Source organism: Acinonyx jubatus, chromosome B1 (genome assembly GCF_027475565.1).
Source record: "Acinonyx jubatus isolate Ajub_Pintada_27869175 chromosome B1, VMU_Ajub_asm_v1.0, whole genome shotgun sequence".
NCBI classification, from domain to species: Eukaryota; Metazoa; Chordata; class Mammalia; order Carnivora; family Felidae; genus Acinonyx; species Acinonyx jubatus.
The window spans coordinates 112,531,257-112,537,256 of record NC_069382.1 but is presented as its reverse complement, the minus strand read 5'-3'; positions in this window follow the sequence as shown (position 1 = coordinate 112,537,256).

The following is a 6,000-nucleotide window of genomic DNA, read 5'->3' as shown; positions in this document are numbered from 1 at the left end:
ACACATTATGATACGTCCTTCTAAAATTATAGACTGACAGAAATGTGGATAGTAAAACTATGGTTAATTTTTGTTTTGCTCTTGTCTATGTTTCTCAACTTTTCTGTAATGAACATCTTTTCCTTTAAAACTAAATGAATAAATAATATCCACCATATTATGAATTGCTCACCTGTAATCAATTGAGTATGATTATGATTTCTTAGAGCATAGAGCCTGTTTGGTTCAAGATACTTTAATACTCATTGTAAAATGAAAGCTTTTATAGTTCTTGATAAAGCATACTAAGCATTTTTAATGGAAACTTTGTTAGTCTAAAATGATGACAGGCTAGGATTTTTATACTATAGAATTTTAAAGCTAAAAGGAAATTTAGAGATGATTTAATTTGGTCTTCTAATAGATGAGGAGATGTAAGGATCAGTAATGAGATGACCAGCCCATGCATTCTTGGATTCAGATACCTGGTCTGATCCCACCATTCAGTCAAGGAAAATCGATAGCAAGATGCCAAACTTTAAGAACCTACCTAAAACATCAAAGGCAGGGTTCCTATTTCTTATTATTTCAAGTCCCTAAGTCAAATGGCATTGTTTTAAATATTCATCTATTTGAAGCCAATTACTTATTCATTTAAGAAATATGTTCAATGGCTAGTATATGCCAACCTCTGTGAAAAACTTTAAGAAGAACTTTGCCTACGTGAAAAGCTATGCTTGTACACTTAAGAAAAAAAAAAAAAAGAAAGAGCTTAAGGAATTTTCTTTAAAAATAAAAAGTACTACCACTATCAGATTTTTAACACTCTATTAACTGTGTATTGAAAAAGCTCTTTGCTGCCCCATTGTGGGGAAATAAAGATCTTCCCATTAAACATCTTAAAGGCAAGAGTTACACTGGAAATTAAAGATAATTTCTCTGGGGGCCTGAGATTAGCTTAATACCATTTAGTCATGTGAGTGGTAAATTCTTTCTGCTCTGTTAATAAGACACGTAATTGCATAGAAAACAATAAGGCCCTGCTTCTTTCAGGAATCTTCTGATGATGGATGTAGGGGTAACTTGTAGACAAAAACTTCTAAAGGACCAGGGCTCAAGCTGGTGAGAGTTGTTGCCTCAGGTGAGTGTACCTGGGTAGAAAGCCAAACACAGCGGGGTAATGAGGACAGGACCAGGGTCATGGCACACTTCAGACCCAAGTGTCCCTGCAGTAGCTGACCACATGACCCCTCTGGGCCTCAGTTTCCTCATTTGTCAAAGATTTGGAGAGAGAGAGAGGATCTCTCAGGACTCTGCACAGCTTTGTTATTCCACCGTTATGGCCTCCCACATTGAGAATCTTGGCTGTGCCCAGGAACTATTAACCTAATATCCTCCCCACCCCCCAGGGGGGAGTTGTGACGTTTCTGGGCATCTTTCTCCTTCCTGCTTTTCTGCTGTTCATCTACCATGGGCATATCCAGGAATAAAAGCAGGCAGTAGAAAGAGGACTGAACTGGAAAACAGTGCCTGGATTGAAGCCTTGGTTCTATAATTACCTTCTCTGTGTAACTTTTGCTAACCACTTAACCTCTCTGGGCCTTGATTTTTCCTGCTGTCACAGAACAGAGTTCAGCTAGATCTGTGATGCTTAACTCTAGCATCATTCGAGACTCATCTGGGGAGTTTGATAAAAATGATGATGCCAAGGCTCCACCTCAAACCAGTTAAATCAGAATCTCACCAGTAGAGGGATCTTACTGGGAGGATAGAAATGTTTTAAAACTGATTTATAGTGATGGTTGGTAAAAATCACTGATTTGCACACTTGAAACGTGTGATAATATAAAATAAGTCTTTTTCCCAACAACTAGCATAACCTGAAATATGATAAGAACTTAAGAAATTGAGTCAATGGTATTTCATTGACTAGAAGTCTAAAAACAAAGATGTAAACAATGTTTTTTTAACAATAAATAATCTCTAGGATAAAATATTTTTAAAATTCATATTTATTTATTTTTGAGAGAGAGACAGAGCATGATCAGGGGAGGGGCAGAGAGAGAGGAGGACACAGAGTCTGAAGCAGGCTCCAGGCCTTGAGCTGACAGCATAGAGCCTGATGTGGGGCTTGAACCCACAAGCTGTGAGATCATGACCTGAGCCGAAGTTGGATGCTCAACCAACTGAGCCACCCAGTGCCCCTAGGATAAAATATTAAAAAAAAAATTTTTTTTAATGTTTATTTATTTTTTGAGAGACAGAGACAGAGCATGAGCTGGGAAGGGGACAGAGAGAGAGAGCGGGGGAGTCACAGATTCTGAAGCAGGCTCCAGGCTCGGAGCTGTCAGCACAGAGCCTGATGCGGGGCTCAAGCCCATGAACCATGAAATCATGACCTGAGCTGAAGTCAGCTGCCTAACCAACTGAGCCACCCAGGCGCCCCTAGGATAAAATATTTTTAACATTTAGGCCAAACATTGTGTTTGAGATAAAGGACAATTGAAATGGCTTTATCTAGGAACCAAGATGAACATTTTAAAAACAGATCTCAAAAGTGCAAGCAAATAAAAGCAGTGACCTAAGTTGAACACGCTTCAATACTATATGTAGTTTTTCCTCTTTTCTTCCTTTTATTTTTTATTATGGACATTTACTATGGACCATACATACAGAAGTTAAGCACAAATCTTGTTTCATCTATACCCAATCCACATTCCACCATCCCCATTCTACACTGACTTATTGGGAAGCAAATCTCAGACATATCATGTGAACATATTCAAACGCAAATTTTACCTTGATGGCTCAAATCTAGTTGTAGTTATATTTCAAAGAAAAATTGACAAACAGTACAAATATATTCATATAATAATCTAGGAAATTTCAGAATGTCAAAGAGTAGAAGGACATGGTTACACTATTTGTAATTCTCATTTTTATGATTAAATTATAAGTGTAACAACTGTAAGAATGTTATTGAATGTTGTATTTCTTATAGTTTCTTCTTATTCAGTCTTACTACTCAGACTTTTCTTTAGTTACTGTGTGTGTTTTATCTAAAAGGAAGTTTTCCACAAGGAATATACCAATTTGGCATTTCTAATTCTAAATTCTGTTCTTCTCCCATCTGTTCTGTTCTGTTTAGTAGAATTTTTCTGTATTTTTTCCAGTCTCAATTTTTTTAGCAACCTTCTCCCCACCTGATACTCAAAGGCTTGAGGTAAGTTGTCAATTAGTATAGTGTTTGAAAGATCTTTTCAAAGGATATTTAAGTCCTTATATAGTTTCCTTGTACACAAACACAATGTTCATGGCAAAGCCAGTGCCTAAACATAGAAATAAAAACTAAATTAACTAAAACCTCAGTAAATCTCTTATTTGAAAAGAGAGATTGGGGCACCTGGGTGGCTCAGTCGGTTAGGTGTCCGACTTTGGCTCAGGTCATGATCTCATGGTTTGTGATTTCGAGCTCCGCATTGGGCTCTGTGCTGACAGCTGGGAGCCTGGAGTTTGCTTTGGATTCTGTGTCTCCCTCTCTCTCTGACTCTCCTCTGCTCATGCTCTGTCTCTCTCTCTCTCTCTCTAAAAAAAAAATAAACATTTAAAAAATTTTAAATAAAAAAAAGAGAGATATAGACAGAGATATGGCAACTAAATGCTAGACCTGACCCTAGATTGGATTCAGTACTAGAAGGAAAAAATATATATATGAGTGACATTATTGGATCAATTAACTAAACTGGAATACAGGTGATCAATTAGATAGAAATGTTGTAACATTTAAATTTACTAATATTAAATTTATTAAATTTACTAATGTTGATAACTGTACTATGGTTATGTGAGAGAATTGCCCAACTGTTAGGAAATATACTTTGAAATACTAGATGAAGAACAATGATGTGTGTAACTTGCCTACAAATGGCTCAGATAATATATATATATATATATATATATATATATATATATTTCTATGTGTTATACATATCTTAAATATTATGGATAGATATAGATATATAGATAGGTAGAAATAGATAATAGATAAGATAAAAATGATAAAGCAAATGTATAAAGTATTAACAATAGGTAAACATGGGTAAGAGGTATATGGGTTTCTTTGCATTATTCTTATTCTTGCAGTTTTTCTGAGTTTGCAATTATTTCTATATAAAAATGGAAAAAATTTAAATATAATTGTGACCATGACTCCCATAAAAAGGTCCACCCTGATCTGGCCCCTGCCACCTTCCAATCTCAACTTTATTCACTCCAAAGATCCCTATGCTTTGGTTATTCTTTTTTTTTTTTCTTAAGTTTATTTATTTTGAGAGATAGAGAGCAGGGGAAGGATAGGGAGAGAGAGGAAGAGAGAGAATCTGAAGCAGGCTCCACACTGTCAGCATAGAGCCTAACGGGGGTCTCAAACTCATGAACCGTGAGATCATGACCTGAGCCCAAGTGGGACGCTCAACCGACTGAGCCACCCAGGCACCCCAAGAAATTGCTTATTATTTCTAAAATCAATCATTTTACTTTTTTAAAAGTTTACTTATTTATTTGAGAGAGAGAGAGAGAGAGAGAGAGAGCGAGCAAGCAGGGGAGGGACAGAGAGAAGGAGAATCCCAAGCAAACTCCACACTGTCAGCACAGAGCCTGATGTGGGGCTCAAACCCACGAACTGGGAGATCATGAGCCGAGCCAAAGTTAACCGACTGAGCCACCCAGGCACTCCCAATCATTTTACTTTTAAAAATAAGCCAGGAGTCACTGTCAGCCTTAACTCTAAATATCTGACTGAAAATCTCTGAGAATTGTAGTTAGTTAAAAATGTATTTTAGCCTTGAACTCATTTATAAATAAGCTAGCATTTGGGGTCTTTATGAAAAATAAGAAGTTAGAAAAAGCAGGGGCACCTGGGTGGCTCAGTCAGTTAAGCATCAGACTTTTGATCTTAGCTTAGGTCTTGATCTCAGGATCGTGAACATTGGGCTGCATGCTGGGCATAGAGCCTACTTAAAAAAAAAAAAAAGTTAAGAAAAGCAACTTTGGTTTTTATGGCTAGAATTTAAGGTACTGATGAAAGAATAGAAGGAAATAGATGAATTTAGAATGTTGAGGCAAGGACTTAGAAGTTTAGTCTTTATCCTGTGGATAAAGTTTTTAAAACGAGGGGAGTAAAGTGATCTAGCACCAGGGACACTAAGAAGGATGGAGTTATGAAAAGGGACTTGAGGTCAGAGTGGATTCAAATCTGAGCCTGGCCAGTTATTAGGTAAATTACATTTAATAAACGATTTGACCATTCAGAACATTGGTTTCTTCACCCTTAGAGGAGGATAGCAGTGGTAGTCTTAGGGTTGTTGCAAAGAGAGGCCAAACAGTGGTCAAGAACATGAGCCCTGAAAACACACTGCCATGGGTTTGAATTCTTCCTGTGCCAGTCATTAGCTGTGTGACTTTGACTACGTTACTAAACCTCTCTGTACCTCTGTTTCTTTATCTAGAAAAGCAGGGTACCCTTAGTACCTACCAAAAGTGTCATGAGGATTTGATGAATTTTCCAAGTAGAGGGGAAATAGAGGGAGAGAGCCATTAGCTGTGTTGGGATGTTGGACTGCCAGCATGGTAAAAGCCAAGACACGTATTTAAAGTCAGCCATGATACTTTTTTTCCTCCCTAAAATCTCAAGATGATGAAAGTATTTGTAAAATTGTTCAATGTTATTAGAGATTTGCCTTGTGTGCTTTATAAATCATTCTGAGAGCATCTTTCAGTAGGGTATACAAATCACTGTGCCTGTCTCAAACTAGCCATGTCTTGCTTATGCAAATCTTATGATTATTTCCTTGAAAACCATGCTGACAAGTGTGACACTGTCAACCCTCATTAATTTTGCAGTCAGCAAACTTCTAGCTGAACTTTCTCGGCTTTGCTCTTGTGCCACCCTAAGCAGGCACAGGTTCTGGTTTTCTACCACACGAGACCTAAAAACTGCTCAAAACAGGAGAGGCAGCATTA